Source organism: Falco rusticolus, chromosome 1 (assembly GCF_015220075.1).
Source record: "Falco rusticolus isolate bFalRus1 chromosome 1, bFalRus1.pri, whole genome shotgun sequence".
NCBI classification, from domain to species: Eukaryota; Metazoa; Chordata; class Aves; order Falconiformes; family Falconidae; genus Falco; species Falco rusticolus.
The window spans coordinates 56,680,809-56,703,183 of record NC_051187.1 but is presented as its reverse complement, the minus strand read 5'-3'; the positions used below and the strand labels follow the sequence as shown (position 1 = coordinate 56,703,183).

The 22,375-nt window shown below is 39.5% G+C and overlaps 1 protein-coding gene across 1 annotated transcript in view; it reads right to left on the bottom strand.

Moving 5' to 3' along the window:
* BANK1 (B cell scaffold protein with ankyrin repeats 1) overlaps nt 1–22,375 on the bottom strand; it is a 166,950-nt gene that overhangs the window by 29,574 nt on the left and 115,001 nt on the right. The window lies entirely within an intron of this gene.

Genomic DNA, 22,375 nt, shown 5'->3' with positions numbered 1-22,375 from the left:
AAGCCGCACGTGCATGAAACAGACAGAAACGGGACTGCAAAGCATGCTGACAGTTCTACCTCAGTGCCCAAATGTGGCAAAGTGTTGGGTTTTGTTCCTCTAGAAAGCTGTTATGTTCACACAGCACTATTCAAAATTAACCTCAGGAGGTCAGAACAACAGTTCTCGAAAACGTTATCAATGTATTTCTTCACACAGAAGAAGTACAAACTTCTGCTCACCCATAGCCACTAAGAGCAAACCTGTAACATAACTACACACAGTTCTGTTGTCTTAAAATATACAACACACTTGTTAATTGCTGATTTTCAGAAACAACTGGAATTTCAAAAGGTGCCCTTTTTTTCCCCCCCAAGGAGTCCAGCAGGACCTTGATTCCCATGTAAGTGTAATACACAATGGAGCCCTCAATAATTATTCAGGAATTTTAAATCACAAAACGTTAACTCTGGAGTTTTGAATACACCAACCCCAAAGCAGGCAGAGAAACAGCATGGTCCACACATGATCCAGAGTGCAAGATGAATTACAAGCAGATTCATTCACTGTCAATTCATTCATTCACTGTCAATACAGACAGTGAAGTCAAGAGAAGAAACTGATGAACAGAAACTGCTTTCCAAGAGCTTGTCCAAGACTCTCAAGAAGTTTGTTCCTAATATCCTGCTGTCTCCTGGCATCCACAGCCACTGCCTCAGGGACAGAGTTTTCACTGTGTGAAAGGGGAAAAAGTTTGGAGAAATGGTGTTTTTTTCTGGGGAACTGAGAATGCCTTCTTCCCTGCTGCTCTTGTACACAGTCATCTCATGAATACCAGCCTTAAGACAGTGCAGCCATCAGTCTGTGCATCAGGTGCCTCCCTGGCCCACTTTAGCGCTGTTTTAAGAATATGCCTGGATCTCCACAAGGCTATACCTGCCTCCAACAACGAAGTATTAATCTCGGTCTTCTACACCATATAATGTGCAAATCAGTGCACACAAACAGAACTCTGTTTTGCCTGAACTTCCCCATCGTTTGCCTTGTTCCTCTACACTTCACAGAAATATGATACCTCTTCAAAGCCCTGAAGTCAGAGCTTTCCAGAATATTTATTTTCAGAAGATTTAGGCCTGCATGTGCTAAATGTAATTGCATAGTTGAGGCAAAAAAAAAGGTCTTCTGATAAGTTCTGCATTTCTCCTGTGAACAGAGGATGTGTGCAGAAGAAATCAAACAAGCAGAGCTCTAGATCTATTAAGTTCTTCTGCTATTACAGTTGAGTACCATGAAATTCTTTTATCTTTGCAAACATGAAGTACACACGGATATATAGTTCATAGAATGAGGTAAAAAGGGCAAGTCAAGGAAACAAATGGCACTTTCTGATTTTCTTCTTTGGCATAGATATTTCTCAGCTGATGGAAACCTGGTGACTTGCAGGAAAACAACAGAATAGATATGATTAATATACATCTTTGAAACCTCAGTGTGTCAGAATATTGAAGGTCAGCCTTCCTGCCCTGCTAGCTTACAGTGGCTCCACTGATAATGCTGTATCTTAGGGAATTCAGGATGCAGTTCAGAAGTTTAGCCGCTGACGACATTTCCTAAAAGTCTCCTGGACCTGGGAAACACAGAAAAAACTGAAAAGATGGAAACAGACTTTAACTAAATATGTTTGCACTAGAAAAAGATTCTGTATAATGCACAAATTATTGATAAAAGCCTCCTCTGATACTGGGCATAAAGACATCATGCAGCTGAAAATGGTGCAGCACCTCCAAAGGCAGTGGAGAGTGTCCTTATTTAAGAATGCAAAGCAACATAGCTAAATCACAATAATCCTATGGCTCGGCTTGGAAACCTTGCCATGATGTCCTGAATGAATGCCTATTACTTTTAGGTTCTTTGATTTACACTTGGATTTCTTATTGATGTCAAGTCACCTTCCACAGGAAGAACTAGCTTTATGGGAAACAGGTATTACAAAAAAAGGTATTAAAAAGTTGTTGCTGTCAGCACAGAGCCGCTCACAACAGACTGCTGAAAAGGGCTCTGAAGGTCTGAAACTCTAGCTTTCTAGTTAGCAATAAAATTTCCTTAACTCAAGATGCCACAGGAATGCTGGAATGAATTGAAAGTCCTCTGAGAGGCTGATGATGTTTCACGTCCTAAGACCAAATGCCACCTCTCAACATCAAAACTTACATTTTCTTTCAGTTATGTATTTTAACTGTCTTTCAAAAAGGCCAAGTTTTTTAATAGCTTCAGAACTGTCCCTCTTATACAAAGCCTGAATTGATTTACCTCAGTTATTTACTCAAGAATGCCATTAGCAAAATTATTATAACCATCTTGTCAGCATTTTTTGCAACGCTTTTCTGAAAAGCTATCCTTTTTAAGACATGTTTTCTAAAGATTTCTTCCTTCTTATGCAAAGGATTTCTTACCCCTCAAAAATATTTCTCTCCAGTGAATATGTACTGCGAGGGAATCCTCCCCCTGGCAAGGGCCCACACCATTGTGTATAGAGAGGAGTGAAACATGAAAGAATTCAGAGGAATCTAACCCAACAGTGACATTGTATCAAGTTATGGCAAGAGTGAGAAGCACCTTCACTTATAAACAGTAGTTCACAGGTAAATACATCAATCACAGCCCACATTAGCCTTTATGTATAAGATATAAGTGGATATATAGAAAAATATATCCATACCTTATATTCCTAGAAAAGAAGTAACACAGAACTCCTTACAGTACATTGCTGAACAGCTTCAAAATCAGATCTTCATGCTTAAAATTGGGCACGGGACAATGCTTAGGGTAATAATTCATTAATTCATGTGATTCGTATGTGCTTGATTCCATTGCTTTTTCCAATTGTCTCCTTATCAGTTGTCCTTTTCTTCCAGAAAATCGGCCCTTAATAAGTTGGAAGGCAACTGTGTGTATATCTATCTACCTACCTATCGATCTATCTGTCCATCTCTTTTACACTGAATAACTACATCACTCGTGAGTATACGTTCAGACTCACATCTCTATTTCCTCTTACTGTACTGGTATTTCTTAAGTTGTAATTTGGGAATTCATGCTTTCTCCTACATCCTCAGTTTTTCGGCATTGCAGCAACTAGGAAAACTGCTAGAGAAAATCCTCACCATTGCTTGTAAAATTCTTATGGATCCTTCTGACAAGACATTCTTTTTAGTTACAGCTGAATTAAAAAATAATTATTAGCCCATGGAAGTTAGTTCCCTGACGTGATGCAGGGTAGCTCATAGAAGTGCACTAGAATATTTAAGTTGTTGTATGGACTAACAAAGAGTTGCTTGTTTAGGCTTAAATATCAAGCACACCATTAAAATGCTGACATGGACTCAACAGTTTTGTGTCTCTGTCTTGACAAATCTGTCATCCCTTCTGTTCATTATTCTCTCATTTCTTGTAGACTTTGTATTCTCAAGTCACAGCTCTGTGCTGTCTGGCATTCAGTGTTGCTGCACCTGAGAGCTCAAATGCCACCTTGGCAAACCCCTTAAATCTGGACAAGGCACATTACTGCAGAACCACTTACAGCGCTAAATGAAATGTGTATTCTGTGGGGCTCTGCAGTGAATCTTTTCATTAAACACCGGAACTGCAGACAATTTTCTTCTCTACAAGTCAGTCAGACTCTGCCAGGCCTACCAGGATATACTTTGCTGCATTCTCTCCACATATCTTCTTCTTCAGGATGAAATGATGTTTTTGCATCCTGTGTAAAAGATGCGTGAAAAACACCATGTTTTCCTTCCTCGAGACAAGATTTTCTTTCCTGAAAGTCAGTGCATTACTGCCTGAGCTAGGTGATCCTCTCCTCCTTTTCAGTACAAATTATCTTCCTTGTAGGCAGTATCTCAAGCAGGAGAGCACAAAAAAGGCAGCTCCCTGCAGCCAGTCTTGCAAAGCCCATAATTTATAGGATTGCCACAGGCCACATCTAAATTTTAATTCTAATCTTTATTTCTAATTCAACTTTCACACCTCAGTCAGTCCATCTGCCTACCGGTTTTCTTCATTAAGCCTTTTTCTGAGAGAAGCAAGACTTCAAACACTAGATTAAACTGAAGGTGCTGCCTTCAATTTTTAAGACAAAGACTATCTGATCTTCTTCTGGACTCTAGGACATTTCCAGCTGCCTGCTGGATAGCATTTCAGCCTTGCTGTCAGATATCTCAAAAATATTATCCAGTCACACTAAGGCTTGTTCTTCCAGAGCTGAGACAGATCTGGCTGCTTGATTTGTTTGTAACACGTCACCACAACAGTCCTTCTTATTCCACTCCCAACATTCAAAGTCTGCAACTCTGCCAAGAGGAGCATTGCTCATTCAGGTGTGTCCTGCTACTCTGTAGCTCAGCATTTCAGATCAGAGGACCACCTCGGTATGGCTGTCCTCCAAGTGCAGCTTGGGGCATCTTCTTCTGACTATTAAGCAACAAGATGACATTGCCAGTCACCTGGAGTTGAACCTGTGTCAAACACCAGGAGTGAAACAGTTTCCATTGTGTGGCTTCCTTGAGGTGCACCAGTCTGAAAGACTCCACAGCTGCCCTCTCCCTCTGCTGATCCGGAGCCCTGATTTTCCTGGGTCTCTGAGAAACAAGTTGCCACGTGCTGGTCAAGGCTATCACCATCTATATGGACTTGCTAGAAAGGCTGTGAGGGCATGGATAGCTCAGATGCAAGTACAGTGGTGCTTTTAAAATTATCTGATAGCAACTATGCAGGTACATGGATGCCTGTGTCTTTGGGGTCAGTGCATCCTAAAGAAACTATCACCATTTTCTCTAAATACTATTATAAAAGAAAACCAAGTAGACATGGACTCATTTGCACTTATATTTTCAGTGGTTTTTCTCTCTTTTTTTCTCTTCAGTGCAGGCCTCAATACTGCATACAGTCCTTTCTTAAAAGTAAAGCCAACAGTTTTGAAAACCTGGAAGTAGATGAGAACTACGAACATCTCAAAACTTCATGTAACTGGGTAAGAGTATGCCCACCCATAAATCACCACACTGGATTGTAGAGCTGGAAGGAATACTGAAAAATCTATTATCTAAATTGCTAACAGGGTATTGAATAGCACTGGAACGAGGATGACTCTAATCAATAAGCCCTTCCATTCTGACAATGAATTGCTGAAAACTAGCCTTATAAAACATTTCTTATTACTTCTGATTACTCTTGTTAGCTGCATTTCATTGTGTGCCTTGGTCTTTCTCATAAAGTCCTTAAGTGCCTGTGCTACACTACTGGGAATCCTAGTAACCTGCTACAGTTTCTACTTCCTAAGGACTTCATTCTCCTGTTGGGGTTGTTCTCTTACTTACTGTACTTCCATTCTTTTCTCCTCAGTGAGGTAAGTTCGCAATTAGAAATGCTTTTTTGAAATCTACCACTATTATGTTGTTATTCTCGTTCTCATTACAGAAACACTGTATTGTATACGTATTGTATACAATAACGTATCTTAGATTCCTCTTGCCAACATTACTCTCTCTGGACACCCAATGACTTTCTCTTCTTTGTTTACAAAGGAAAGAGTCCTCTAGCTACCTCCTTCACCTTAAACATCAAAACCTTACCAATGCACTTAAAAACTTGCTGGATAATGTCTCCTGCCGTACTGCTTTCCAGGCAGGTGTTGGTGATCTGGGTCTCAGAACAAGCCCACACATTGCTGTTACACAAACACTGCACTTTTTCCTGTTTACCCTTGACTGTGTTTCCTGAACAAGCTATGCTCTTTCATATAAAACATGTAAATTATTCCATCAGCTATCTCTTATATGAATTAATTCCAAGTTTGGTCACATAAAAGAACTGTATCCTTATCTTAACTTCTGTATCTTTTGAATTTTTATACAATTGCCTAAGTTTTTTGAGCACGGGCCTACTTTTTCTCTTCCTTTGGCTAAAAATCCCCTCCAAATGAAACTGTAAAGAAACTTCTGCCTTCCCAGTTGGCAGACAGCAATACAAATCACTACGGATCAGCATTTAAGATTCTAGGAAAGGGAGAAAGCACAAGCAACCTAAGCCTCAATTTGAGATCAACAAGCCCTAATATCATAAGTAGTTCTCTACTCCAATAGAGAAGGATGGGTTTTCATCTATTCAATTCAAAGCAATGGTATGGATATCAAAAGAAGATATGCTGGCTTCTTTCTGAAGAAGTATGCTGGATTCTTCTAAAAAAGGTCAACTTGTTAAAAAAAACCCAAACAACCATCCCCACCCCACCCCTGTTTCTACATCTTCTCTACTGCAAAGTGGAAAGTCTCTTCCAGATAATTTAAAAAGAAAACTATGAACCTGTTGTTTGTTTGTTTGTTTTTTTTAAGTGACATAAATTTTCAGTAATTTCATGGACTTTTCCATGTGACTTCCTGACGTAATAGAAAACTTATTGATCTCTTCACAAACTGTAGAACTGAAAATGAGATTTGCCTCTATTAAAAAAAAAACAAAACAAAACAAAAAACCAAACCTCATAGAAAACACTCATCTGGTCTTCCCACAAAATCCACTTTCACGTATGCTGTATAGATGTAGAAACAGATTAAGTATCATTCAAAACACCACCACACTTCACATTCTATGCCCTATGTTGGCATTTCTGATCTCGGGAGCAGAAAATATTTCCTCAAATGATTCTATTAGTTCATGTTTCATTACTGAATTATTTGTTGGCTTTGACCCTAACATGCTCATTTGGAAACTCAGCTCTCTTCCTTACCCAGCATTAAAGCATCAACATGATATATTTCCTACCCCTACACTGCTTCCAAGTGAATTCTGCACAGCCATCATTGTCTGCATTTTAATGTTAGCTGGTTTTGGGTGGGTGACACATCCACATTTTATTTAGAAAGGACTTAAATTCTGCAAAAGCAGGACTAGATTCCAACTCTCTTAAGTCCTACGAGAAACACAATTTTAACACTAACTTTATGCGGTCCTTTAGGGTAGTTTCTGACGGACAAGCATTTCCACTTTGGTGCCCATGAAGACAACCTTAACTTCCAGTAAGAACTGATGTTGGGAGATGAGAGGAGAGAGCCTTTCCCAAAAGAAGGGGCTGTCCTTCTGGCCTACACTATGCCATCTGCTCCCAGAAAGCAGTAGCAACAATAAAACACTGCTTTCTTCTGTTACTAGATACCCAGGGACATGTTTGGCAGACTGTTTCTTTCCATGGGAGGTGAACTGTGCTGGCTAAACCAAGAGATCTGTCCTGTAGCCCAAGCAGGGTGCTGGTGCCTCTCAGGGGATGGAGTCCTCTCCTGTGCTCTGCAGGCTTTATCAACCAAAGGGCTTCAGTGCATTTCTGACTGATGTGGATACAGATCTCACCAGGCAGGGATTACAGAGGTTTGCATTGCTTAACAGACCACAACCACAGCTATAGCATCTTTTCACTGGGAGTGAACTTAAACACAGGTGAAAATGGTATAGAAATAGGGTAAATTATCTCAGAACCTCAAGAGAGAAGAAAGTGTTTTCCTTAGCTGGATGTTTCCTCCATTTCCCTGTCACAGGCATAAAGACTTGCTTTCTAAAGTATTTGTTCTTGCTTTCAGAGAAACTGGATGGAAACACAGTGGATGGACTTTTTTTCCAGCCCCAGGTGATCTGCTCAGACCACTCCTCAGACCTGCCAGCACTGTCTGCTTAGACTCTAGATGCAGCAACCAAAGTAGAAGGGACCTCAAATGTACTGCCATTTGGCATCCATCTTGACAGTTATTGCTCCTTTTGTCTGACCCTTGCCATGGTCTACCCTGTGCTATACCCTTTGCCACTGGGCCTGCCCCAGCTTTCCAGAATGCAAAGGCGAAAACTAGATATGGTCCAGGAAATATCTGCCATTTGCACCCTCAGTACTTCATGAAAAGCTAGCAAACAATTTGGCAAACACTTTCCTTCATTCAGTTCCACCCACACCCCTGAGCTACAGCCTAGTGACAAGCCATTCTGGTTATAAAAATTTTTCTAACTCTCAAGTCTGCATTAATGTTACTAATATTCACATATTCTACAATGTAAAATATTCATCAAAGTATTGGAAGTGTTTAAGTATTTATTACTCATTTTTCCTAGGGCCTTGTATGAGCACCTGGAGAAATGACTGAAGAAGCCAGCTTCATAAAATTGATTGCATGCATGAGGACAGATCCAACATTGCTGTTCATTAGCTTTATTAATGTTAAGCACTTTACTACCCTATTACCTTGCTTGATAACTCATGCTTGCAAAAAAAAAACAGATGAGAAAACACAGATTTCTCTAAAGCATGAGCACAGTGAAACATTCAATACAATGTTATAAGCAAAGACAAAAAACACTTGGGAACCTAACCTAGTTTTAAAGCTGGGCAGGTGGAAAGCAAGGGGGGGGGTTGCTGCACATGTTCTGCCATGAAATGCTGAAAGAGAAAGCAGTTTAAAGCAGTGTGGGCTGAGTAGCTTGGGGGCTGGATCCAGCCCTTGAAACACTTAAACCTGGCCTCCTGACCTAAGCAAGACTTGCCTTAGAGAAAGCCAAGAACAGCATATATTATCCGGCCAGCCAAAACTGCTGCCTTCTACTGCTTGCTCCCCATTTGCCAGAGCAAGCTGTGTGACGTGCAATGCACTCTGCCTTCTCAAAAAGCATGGCTGAGCCACAGCCAATGTACTGCGTGCTGCTGTGCAAGGTGGGCCTTCAGCTTCCTCCTTCTCAGCTTCACCAGAGACAAGAGAGCCTGCGTGCTGCAGTGCCTGCTCTACACCGCATCTTTGACTCATACACATCTCAGGCTGTGCCCAGGAGCTGCATGTGCAGCACGGTTGAGCCAGACAGATCAGCACATCCAACACCCAGAAATGAGTTAGAAGACCCTTCTCTAACTGTTTACAGAAAAAGTGCAGGGCCTAAAAAGTTCCTAGGATTTTTCTCACTGATGCTGTTCAGTGTTTTCCATGATTTCCTTTCAGTTTTCCATGCCTTATTGAGGCCTTATGATACCAATACAAGATGACAGCATCCACAGCACCATTAACATCCATTAGCAAGCTGAGTGAGAAGCAACTGACCCAAACCTGTGTGCCACACAAGTTGGACCACAAAAAAAAAAAAAAAAAAAAGGGTATTTAAGATCAGTAACTGTATTTTTGAATAAAGCTGCTCATTCTATGAACAAAAGGCAATGATTGCTCCATTACTCAAAATGACTTCTCAGAGTAGCAAGCTATCACAATCTACCCCAAACCTCATGCCTTTTTAGTTTCTCATGCAGCTGCTTACACCATGTGGCTTTTTATCAGATGTCTGGATGTAATAGATGCAGCAATGTTTTCAGTTCTTAAGTATATGACCCCTACCCCTGTTACGACTAACTCCTAACACTTGGAAGTATTCAAGGTCAGGCTGGACAAGGCTTTGAACAACCTGGTCTACTGCAAGTTGTCCCTGCCCATGGCAGGGGGGTTGGATTAAACGATCCTTAAATTTCCCTTCTGATCCAAACCATTTTCTAATTCTTCCTCAGCAATACACATGATTTTCTTTCAAAGGCACATTCCTGTTGTGTAAAACTGCATCATCATCTTTCCCAGAGCACAGATTTCTTTTTTGGGTCATAGGTGTGTATAATTGCTTTATTTCTCTTTATAGATTTCAGTTTAACTGACCGGTTTCTGCTTTGTTCATAATAGTCCAACTCAGGAGTACTTAATGATCTAACGGACAAGCATACTTATGTTCTGATTAGACTAATCCTAACAAATTAATATGAATTTAAAAAAAATACTAAACTAGGCAGAAAACTGAGCAAGGATGCAGAATGACAGTAAAAATAATATTGTGACTTCCACAATAATTTGTAAAATTCCTTCTGCATATAGTTTGCCAGAAGTCCCAACAGCTACCATATTTTCTGGAATACTAACGTGTTAGAATTCTTAAGTCAATGTGCTGAAAGTATATAAATGGACACAACTACCACAGATAGATGACTACACAGAATAAAAGAAATGAGACATGAACCATTCCACTACCAAAATCTAATGATTTTGAAATCAGTCTGGAGTAAATGTATGACTGAAACAAATTACTTGCAGTATATTAAGAAACTAAACAAATTAAAATATCAATGAATACCCAACTTTGGGCTCAGATATTTTAATAAGAGCAAAAAGAATTGCTTTTTTTGAAATCATCTATTGTGATCTTAAGTAATTTCTTTCTGGGCTGTCTTACTAAACCATTTCATTTGCACATCTGCCTTTAACTTCATTACAATCAGATTTACTGCACTGCATATCACCCAGCTAGCATCCCTGAACTGATCCCTATTTGCATCATTATTTTGTGTAACTTCATACTTACTTTGTATGCCTGTCTATTAAATCATAGTAAACTTTCTGCAATATTTTTTTAAACTCCTGCTTTTAACTGAATTTCTGGGAAAAAAGCTCTTCCATTGAACAAATTCACCACCACTGAGAAACAAGCAATAAACAAAACACAAGCTAAGTAAAACACAAGCTAAGTAAAATCTTGGTGTGTAAATAACGGTATCTCCCTTTGTGTTTTAAATGTCCATTTATTATTATAGAGAATTTGTGCTTGCTTTCTCTCTTCCAAGCATTTGTGCTGTTCTCCAACTACTGAGTATCACGGGATTTTTCTTCTGAGCATTCAAAAATAAAATTCCTCCTCAGACTCATTTTAGCTCATTTCTCCTTTAATGACAATTCTTGTTACTTCACTTTTCATACACCCACACGACTTTTTGAAAGACTTTCAAATCTTGTAGAGTACTGATTCTGCTGAACAAAATATCCACTGCTGTTTGACAGGCTGTGTAATCACTGCAAACTCCACAAAAGCACTCCCATCTCACCAACAGGTTAATTTTTCAGTCCAGCAGGATAAGAATTTTTCTTGCTTTTCTTAATTTTTTTCTGGGCAGAATGATAACCATTCTCCAGAGAGCTTCTCTTTCACTTGATGGCAATTATACTGTTTGAACTTTCAGTGTAGTTACTAAATTACTGCTCCCTTAGCAGACCAAATGGTAGCAGAGAGAGAAAATGCTAATTAATTAATTAATCAATCATTAGGTAACATCTAGGGTTTGTGTATGCTGCGAGATGAAGAACCCTTTCCATAAGGATTCCCTGTGGGAATCTGAACAGGATTTATAAATACAGATGTACTGAGCCTGGCTGGAATGGAGTTAACTTTCTTCACAGCAGCCCCTATGGTGTGGTATGGATTTGTCACTTAAACAGTGTTGATAACACACTCATGTTTTGGTTACTACTGAAGAGTGTTTGTACAGCCTCAAGGACTTCTCTTTTTCCTCCTCTGTCCCCCTCCCAGCAAAACAGGCTGAGGTGGGCAAGAAGTTGGGAGGGGACACAGCTGAACACTGGGTACTCTATGCCATATGTCATCATGCTCAGCAATAAAAACGGGTGGAGGAAGAAAAGGGTGGGTTTTTTGGCTTCCAAGGTGGCTGTTCAGAGCCTGGCTGGGCATTGGTCTGTCTGTGGGAGGTGGTGAACGATTTCCTTTGCTTCACTTGTTTTTTCTCCCTCTTTCCTTCACATACTAAACTGTATTTATCTCAACCCACACGTTTTCTTGCTTTTGCTCTTCCTATTCTCTCTCTTATCCCACTGGGAGTGGGGCAGAGTGGGTGAGTGTGCATTTGTGTGGGTGCTTAGCTGCTGGCTATGGTCAACTCACCACACTGTATACCCCTATAAGTATACTCTGTAAAAAGGAACATGTGTAGCGTAACATTGATTTCTAAAGCATTTTAGGCTATGTCAACTGCAGCATCAGCCACTATGCAGTGAAGACTTCCTTCCATCAGTTCATGACAGTTCTCAAGAAGCTGCTGTCCAGCTCAAAACTGCTCTGGCATAGCTTCATCTAGATTCCTAGCACCTCCAAAAGTCATCCTGTAATGGAACAAAAATGCTATACCTACTACAGAGGTTCCTCAGCTTAAAAGACAGACAGCATTTGCAGCGCCTGAATAATACAGGAATAAGGCAGAATTTTAGATCTCATATCTATTTATTTCTGCTTTTATTTTTCCTAGATGGCACATAGTAAAACTTTTTTTTGTTTGTTTGTTTTACCCAAAGCAAGAAAAAAAGCTTATTTGGTTCTTTTAGACAGCCATAATATGTACAGGTAAGAATTTTGGCTTTGTAAAGCATAATTACGTTTTAGATGACCATAATATCATATAGGGGTGTCAAATGTTTCAAATACTGCAGGCGCACAGCAGCTAAATAACAGGTAGATAGAAATGCACCTGAAAGGGTAACCAGCTAGTGGAAGAGCAACACTTGTAGACAACTTAACATTTGCACAAATGAACAGCTTATGCTTAATAAAGAAGAGTAAATAACTGGCATTTAGCAGGGTTTTTGGCCACTGAAATAATCAGTGACTCTATCTCAAAGGAAAGGAAGATGATGGAGAGGACACTGAGGAAATGCATCAAACATGCCTACAACCTGTGAGTCTTTCAATCCCTTTGCAGTGTGATGAGGACAAACATGGTCTGGCTAATGAAAAGAACATGAGTCTTTCAGTATGGTATGCTTCAAAGCCTTATGCTCCAGATTACTTAAAATTATGTCATGGGCTGGAGTCAAAGATTGTGGCATCTATACTGCTGGCAGAACATTTATGATTTATCAGTGGGTTCTAGTTCTCCAGCATCAGCCAATCCCTCTTTTTCTGCCCTGTATTCTATGTATACACTGCACAGTGCTGCTCTAGTGTGTTAAGCAGATGCTGTATTTTGCACCAGAAGAACTATGTTTTAGATGCTGTTGTTTGTCATTTGCACTCAATAGAAATTTCTAAGCTCTCTGGTGACCTCTGAGATTCAGCTCTTCACCCTGATCCTGCTGCATGCCTAGAAATTTTTCTTTTCTCACAAGAACCAGTGAGAGAGTTTTGCTGTCTAGCCAACCTTTTTTTTTTTAATATTGAAGCAAAGAGGAGAGGGATAAAGCGCCTAAATCTGTGAAATGCCATGGTGTTTCTAGAATATGTGCCACACAGATGTGCTATCAATAATCAAGAGTTTTCAGATACAAGTTTTTATATTCAGGTTCTTAAAATCATCTTTACATTCCTAAACAACAGCTAAGAAAAAGAATGAGAACAGTAGTTAAAATAGTAGTTATTATCTGTACTGCACTCAACTGTGTCAACTAAAAAGCTACTGTTCTCAGGCTGTGTATATACACACCAGCAAATACATTTTAGTGAAACATTCCTTCTGTGGGGACACTGGTACAGCATATGGTAAAATCAGGCACTTGATGAGAAATAAAAGTGAGAAAAAAGGTAAAACAATTTTCCCTTTGCAACATGTATCATGTAAATTAAACCCCTAGTTAATCAGATAAATAATTAGCCTTTGTAGAATTTAGTTTTCAAAGGCCACCCAGGGTCTTTCTCTTAATTTTTAGTTATCTCTGAACAGATACAAACTTGGCACATGTACTGGCTTTCAGATTCAACTACTAAAAAACTGTTGCTAGTACCCTGGCCATTCTGCATTATTTTAGTTCAGGTATATCTTTGTATATAAACTGAAGGATAGTGACACTGTAGTCAAAACAACAGAAAGCAAATCAGAAGACAGGCTCTGCTAGAGACTTCATCTCCTTCTCTTTGTAAAATGGAGATGTTAATTTTTTCATTCTGTAAGCAAGTTTCAGGTCTTGGTAACAGGCTGCAAACTGCTTTGAATCCTTTGGACACCAATTTAAGTGAAAGCTGTTCTCTCTCTCTGAAAAAGACAATCTATGCATTTGATCAGTGACCTCTACACTACTGTCTCTGGACAAATCATTTCCCTTTAAGGTGCTTTGTTGCTTTCACATATTTTGGTGATGGTTTTATTTGATGGCTATATATTTACTACTTTCAAACTGTAATCCATTGTCTCAGAAATACACCTTGCATGTACAGAAAACAGCTAAAAGAGGCAAAAAAGCCAGCCTAAATTTCGGTCCATTTTGTGTACAGCATGCCAACAATATAAAGTTCATCTTCATAGCTTCTACAAGTCCTCTGACAATCCAGACCCCCAAAAGGAGGAGAGAAAGTGGCAACAGAGAAAAGAATACCAAGCTACTTTTTAAAAAGTCAAACCAAGGTACTTACAACTCAGCAAAACAAAATTCTTTTCAATGATCTGTTATGCAACATAAAGTAACACTGTGTTTCACTTGAACATTTCTATGGAGAGAAAGTCCTAATGCTTGAATGAAAAATTATACAACGTGGAATGTGAGTTCACAGAAGATGCTATCGAAAGAAATAAAGGTTTATTTGTCGTAATGTTATATTTCACTCTGACATGCTCTCATATCTTACGGAAAATACCCAGTCCTCTTAGCCTGGTTTGTTCTATGAACAGCAACAAACCAACAGTGAGCAGCCGCCTGTGCTTTGACAGTCTTTCTGAGAATAGATATATGTGATTTGTACCAGGGGCCATATGTACTTCAGCACTCGGTGACCTACTGTGAAACCTGCTGCAATATGTGGTCTCTGTCTCTAAACAAGAGCATCCTTCTTGAACTGTGTTGTTGCGTTTGTTCAATCTTTACCACAGACTGTCATCAGCTGCAGCTGCTTCCCATATAGACCCAATGCACATCTAAATTTCTGTTACCTGTAGCACTGTATTCCCCCAGAATCCTGTATGAACACGTAAGGGCTAAACAGCACAATGCACCGAACTATGTGCTATAAACCATACAACCTGTCACAGCTGAGGAATGGTTAAACAAACAGGAGTGTTTTGCATAAATCTGAAAGAAATACATTCCCTGATTGATGAATGAAAAACAATTGCTGCTTGCAGGGAACAGCCAGGTACTTGCTAAAAGTCGTAAAAGCTACTTTGGATCACATGGCATGTTGAGGCCTACTTCTGCTTCAGGAGGGCAAAAGAGACATAAAGACAAATTATAACTTGAAGGCACTAATATATGTAATCTGTGTTAAAAAAAGTCTGTAATTTTTTTTTTCTTCTCAATTTAAGGAGGGGAACCAACCAAACTTGGCTAATCAGCCTTCTGTTATGCTAATGACATCAGTATTAGAAAATGCTTAGTAAGCACAGCTCAGTAAAAATGTATTTGACAGCTATCCTAAAGGCAGCTGCTACTAGATTAGAACTTGGTATGAATATAGATCTCAAGTATTACCTTTTCAGTAAGCACTTTCAGTTCTCAAGATCAGAAAGGAGCAAAAACCAAAAAAGCCGAGGCAGAAAAAGACTATAAAACAAGAGAGAAAAAGGGGAAAGCAACTTAATCTGACATCCAGTGTGTGGCTTCCTACAGCATCACATTCTTACTTAATACCAGTAGCATTTGTCTACTGCAATTACCCTTGCTGTCACTTACATTTTTCTAATTCACAGTCAGGATCCAGAAGCTTAGTTAGTCAGTTTTATAATTTAGAGCAGTGGGCCAAGTTTTACATTTGGCAGACATACCTGCTGCATTAGAGTAAAACAAGATGCTAATGAACCTGGGATGTAATACATTAATGGATTGCTTTTTTTCTGCTTCCATCCCTCTCTCCGACACCTTGTAGCCCCTACTATCATTAACACAACACTATATAGCAGTAAAGCAATACAAGCAAGCAGAGATATTGGAGTTAATAAGCAACTGGATTCTACCTTTTCACTTCAGTTTTTTCCAGAGCGTTTTTTCCCCTAACAGGTCACATAGCAATTTTTAACTAATTTGTTCCCCTCCTTCTCCTCTGCTCTCACGCAGAGCAGAAAGTAGCTATTGAGTGTAAAGAGAAGGTAACTTTACAAGAGCTCAGGAGCTGGAAGGACCCCAGCAGCAGAGGGGAAGATCAGCAGCAGTCAGTTACAAAAGGAGTCCCATTTTACTCTTTCCTCTGGGGCCTCTGCCAGCCACGTTGCACACGCCTTGCTGCAACATGCTCATGCAGGATAACACTCTTGGCGCAGATCTTCATGTGTAGTAAAATGTATGTCAGCCTCAAAGGGATTGTAATAATTTACATGAACTCTAAAACCTACTTTTTGTCTAAACATGTGTAGCAGGATAGGAAGAATGTCTGAATCTAAAGGTCTATAAACTCCACCTATAAAAACAAGTCTGTGGCAGAAAAAAAGTGTTCCAGACAAATCAACTACTGCTACCAACTATCACTTCACGGTGACTTGCCACATCTGACCTCCTACTAAATGCAGTTACTCTGGCAGGCAGGAATAAGAAAAGCAAGACGGAGATGGCACTGTATAACCTGCTGTCTGTAGCACCCTGGTATTGTTTTCCAATGGACTCCTGAGTGTCCTGCCTTGTCTTTTTGTTTTTCTGTTACATTGTAAATTCCATTTTGTGGAAATCTAATAATGTGTATAAACTCTGACATGCAATTCCTGTGATGGGCAAACTTTTGATATTCATGTTTCACTGAACAAACTCACAGTACGTTTAACTTCTTCATACAACAGTGTATGATGCTGAGGAAGCTTGGAAATCAGATTTATTGCGGAGGGTGGAAACCATTTTAAAATAATCTCTAATACTGAAGAGAGGTTACTTTTTGTCACAGCAGGCAACTGTGGAGCATTGAGAGATACAACTTTTCTGGTTCAGAGGAATGGGTGAATAGTAAAACCTGAAAATTCAATGTATTTTTAAACTCAAAAACTTTAGCAGACACCATAAAGAAGAGACAATGCCATTGCAAGGAAATTACAGTTTAGAGAATATGAAAACCAGCGTAACTCAAATGTATTTCATATCAGTATTTCCATTTCTGCCTAAAATGCTTGAAAGGTTCATTTCGCCATGAGTGCTGGATGAACTGTTGTGCTGTTGAGCGCTGAAGAACCAAAGAATAATAAAAAAAAATATTAACAACATACCTAAGGGCAGGAGGGATATACAAGGCCAAATCTTTAAGAAACTGATTAAAACTACTCAAGCATTCCTGAAAAACAGGCAGTCACATGATAGATTAATATGAAACTTACAATTTTGCTCAATTTCCAGCCTATCTCTACTTCAGCAGCTAGGTAGACAGGATAGACTGACAGAAGAGAGAGCTAGAGGCTGACAGATGAACAAGGACCTTGGGGCACGAGTCATGAAGTTGTTGACTTACTACACTGCTAGGCACCAGTCTCTAGCTAACTCATGCTGAAACAGCAAGCAGCAAAAACCACACAGGAACAGATATTGTGGGAAAATGACTTTGGAGGGGAATTAGAGATAGCTGGGAGCTAATAGAAGTATAGCATTACAGAAAGCTTTTTAGAGTAAAATACAGCTATCACTTTCAGGATGGTTGGCACGCACGGAATCTGCTTTACCACAGCTCCCTATGCAACACACCCTGCCATCTCAGCACCTGCTGACAGAAGTAACGGAGGGTGGAGTGCAGTGGAGACACTGCAGCCAGGCCCTGTTGTGCTCCCTGCAGGAATGGGAACTTGATGGTCTGATAAGCTGCAGAGCAGTTGCCACATGAAGAATATATGAGAAGATGTCCACTGCTGAGCAAACCATTGTGGCTCAATTACATTCCTCAGATGAAATAATCTCACTGTAATACCAATGCACACCTCCATCCCAAAGTTACCTGCCTCTAAGGTACAGCTACACCTCACTGGGCTTGTGATACCCATCAGTAACAACAATATGTATGACTAGAGTCACTCCAGCTTCACCTAAATGTAAAGAAAGTGAACTGGTCCTGGTCAAAGGGTGTGGGGTGGGGAATGGGATTGTTGTCTGAACTCCTGAAATACCACACACTGATTTAGTGTCACAAGGTTAGGTCAAGCTGGGACACCTTCTAAAGTTGTCAAAATTGATGAACGAAATGAAAGGATTCAGCCTTGAGAAGGACAGGAGACGAAGAACAGATGGGGAAAAGAAAACCATTATTTAAGAAAGAAGCATTCAAGCGAGGAAGTTCTGGCTGCAAGACAAGACTTGTGCTGATAAGGTGCTGCAAACCCCATACATCAACAGAAACTTAGTTGAAAGTAGGATAAAGTTAACTGTGGTAGTAGCAGATCATGATTGCTGACTCAAATAGCCCCCCAAAAGAAGGCAAAACCCTGCTTGGAGAGTATGCGTAGTTAGTAAACAACTCCAGTAGTGCTATCTGAGGATGTGTGCTAATGTACATTAGAAGTGAGACATTTGTAACCAATCCTGTGTATGATAAATGAATATGCAATGTACTCTAAAGTATATATACTACAAAGTGAACAAATAGGAGAAGTTAGGGAAGGCTCCATTGTAACTTCTGGGATAAGTCAACGGGCTGAACCTGTCTTCTCCCCCATAGGGATGCCTGTTGGGCAAGAACTTTATTCTATGACCAACTCATGCTAGCTGTTAAGTGTACTGCTTTAAGCCTGTTTTGCAGTCATCACCAGCGATCTTTGAACCTTATTCTGTCACAAACTTGTATTTTGTGTAATAAAAATCTTCAGCTGAAGTTAATTTTGTATTAGTCTCCAGAGATTTGAGTAGTTGTTATAAGGGATTTGACTCAGTGATGCTGTCAGCAGGGGTCCCCAAACAGGTTAGTCAAATCACCCTCCGATACAGTGGGCTGTCAAAATGCAGGTAGTGGACAGGCTGGTTGGACACAAGGGTCCTGTCTTTCTTGGAAAACCGATAAGCTTCGAGGACCCCCCCCCCTTCTTAAAGTGACAGATATCATCAAAACAGAAGCTACATGGCTTTGACACTTAGTCATGCCTGCAGTTCAGTGTTCCACGGGAAACTTGTTAATGCTTCATACATTAGGGTGGTTGCAGACTACTGCACTCATGTTTATTATGCTTTAGAAGAGCTCAGGTTTAATAAATGAAAACCAGCTCATGAGTACTGAGCAGACCCCAGTTGACTTCATTATTTCTTGACCATCAATTTAAATGGGATGCCTCCCCTTCAGCACAGCAGATTCTGCAGTATACAGGTGCTTTGCATGACTGATGCAATGGAAATACCAAAATAATACAAACACTACATACGTTTTCAGGTTTTTTTTTGATACTTCACTAAAAAGCATTTCACTAACAATGATGGTGGTTTGGAACATCTGGAAGGAAGGGGGAAAGAACTGAAATACAACTAGATTCTCTTGCTTGGGATCATCTTCTCAAGGTCTGCACAAGACTGATAATTCCTGAACATGCTGTCAGGAAGAAAACCACAGAACTGGACTCCATTGCCCAAGGAACACACACCTTGCATCACTTTGCCTTCCCATAAGAGAAGACAAAGTAGGAAAAAATAATATAATCATACCTCTCTCCTGTGCAGTTCAAGCTGCACAGTTTTGGAAATCATGGGGTCCTGTGTGCCCTAGATTTGTCCTTGAAGTGAGCAAGCAGAGAAGAGGCAATAAAACGTTTAAGAGAATGATGAGAGAACAGATGAACACACACTACCAAACTCACTGTCTAATAACAAATGATTAAACACAAGAGACTGATGTTTTATACAGCAGTCCTCCAATGTAGAATCTCAGGATGGTTATTTATTGACTCAATTGAAATCTTAATAGATGAATGACACCTTGTTTCTATGACAAGGCATCGATATTTCTAGGGAGAGGAAGTTTTAGTACCTAAAGTAATACTACTTTTACATTGTAGTAGACCAAAGGAACTACCAAAGTCAACACAAAAGACTCATATTTTAGAGGGAAAAGTAGTGTTACCTGAACAGAATATTTCGAGGAAATATTACAGTGTTCTTCATCACAACCCATCTCCACATACCGAAATAGCAACTATGACTTTTCAGCTTAGTTTAGTGAAATAGGCAATTTACAAGCTTAAGGGACAACTTTCATTTACATTTTTATATTTCACTTTGTTTTGCTCTACCTGTTTGGCTGTTTAACCAGTCAAGACATTTAGATTTCCCTTTTTTTGCCGATTTGACTTTTTGATTGCCTTATATAATAAAATATTGTCAATGTTTAAGACACAAATATCCAGTTTAGGAGAAATGTGCAACATCCAAATTGTTTTTGTTAATGTAAAAGAAACAAATAGACACCCATGAAAACTAGAGCTCTGCAGAACCCCAAAGTATTGGCACAAGAAGGGCTTGGGGAGATGCTCTTGTGCCTCCACACAGACTGGGAAGCTTAAAGAATTTGTCCTCACAGTTCTCAGTGCAGGATTGTGTATCCTAAAACTCATGTCCAAACTACGCATCCATTGAGTTAAAAAGCAAGCAACTAACCAGAAGAAACCTGTTAAGACTGACAGAAATATTAGGGAACAAACTATCTCTTGTTTTGTATTTAATACCTTGAAGATCTCTTATCTCGTCAATGTATCAGAGTATCATTTACCAATAGATTTTCAGGCAATGTCCTCTATGGCCAGAAAAGAAAAACTGGTCAGAGAAATCCTTTGTGTAAACCTTTTGTTTCACAAAGCATCTACTAAGGGCATTGATCTCTGAAATACGTCATGCTTTTCATTGTAGTTTTCTGTCAAATATAGATATGACAGCCTAAAATACTGTGCATCTTCAGCCATACCCCAAAATAACACACAGAACGTATTAACACAATATAATTACAATCATCTACTTCAGCACACCTTGTGAAGACCCGAGACACATCCAAGTCTTTGTATCGTGTATATGCAAACATGCGTTTGCTGAATTACAAAGCAGAAATTGAGCAGCCTAATTCTATTCCATTTACAGTAGTAAAGGTGTCACTTATCAACTGTTGCAACATTTAAGTGAAGAATTCAGTACTTGAAAGGCATTTTTCATAAACAAAAAAAGTACCCTCCCCAACCCTCCAAAGAATGTGCCACAAAATTATATATAGCCACCCAAAAGAGACAAAATGAAAGGGTTACATAGAAAGAGAGTGAGAAAGAGAAAGAAATAGAAAAGCAAAAACAACATTAAATCAAGCTATGGTGCTTTTCAACAGAATAGTCAGTGTATTATGCCTCCTCTTCAGGCAGAAGAAAAGATAACTTTCACAACTCCAATTTAGCAAGTTAGTTAATGATCTCAATATGCAAAGATGGTTTTGTATGTACACACACGTGTAGTATTTATGAAGCCGCTTATGACATTTGTGGCTGAAGGTGAATAATCATCACATTACAAGCAGTACTTCACAAATGTAGCAATTCCTTAAACATCAATGGAGCAGCGGAGTCACCTCCAGTCTTTCGCACTTAGCAGACCCATACAAAGACAAGTGTTTTTGTTTCTTTTGTGGGGCTGAAAAAGAAAAAAGAAATTGATAGTATCTGGAGATAACTGCAGTGACTCTTGTGAAAGAACTGGAAACAACAGAAAGCAGAAGATACTCTGGGAGCTTGAGTAAGCGAGCAATTGAAGAACCATCCTGATAGTGTACCAGGACTAAATTTGATGCATAAGAGCGATACCGTGCATGCAAAGGAAGGGTAGCAGCTGACCTTCCTTGACCAACAAACAGGAACAGTGGTATATATGCAGGGAGGCAACTTCCTACCAAGACACAGACACAGGAGAAGTATACAAGCCAGGATCCAACAGCACTGAGGTAAACAAGTTTTACACTGGCTTCAATGGATCTCATAGCACTGATGCAATTTTTACCTCCTGTCACCCACAAACATCATCACTTAAACTTCCTCTTCAAAACCAAAAAGTTAGCACTGGAAAATTTCTATAGTGGTGAAGAAAAGCATGTTATCTTTTACCAGACTCACAGTATAGAGAACATCTTGCTATGTTTTTATCATAGCAGACCTGTAGAAAAAGGTTCTGGCAAATACAGTCATAAAGTGGCTTTTTATCCTCCTCTTGTGTTCTGAGATGGTTAAAAAAAAAACCAAAAACCTGAAGCTGAAATGTGTGGTATTTTTTTTTTAAATAATCAAATTCTGCTCTTTTTCTGTAAGCTAGAGCTCTTAGCTATCTACACAAGGTGCTCAACGGTCTTGATTATATCCTGCCTGCTGGATAGCCACATCTCTGGTGTCCTATAATGCTTAGGGCTTTTTTTTTTTTTCATTTTTCTTAGATCTCTCAAAAAATTCCAGTTCCCTTCTCTAGTGCTCCTGCTAGGTAGAGACTGGCTACTACAACCTTCTCAGGAATGCAGTACAAGGGCTGTAAGAGCAATATATAGGTCAGGAATGTTGGCTCCCAAGATCCCGTAATTTCTTAGGCATTATCAAGGGCTTCAACCTTGTGCATATGGGGAAAAGTTAAAGCCCGCGCAGCCTCTAAGTTCTTCAGGAGTCCAGACCCTTTACCTA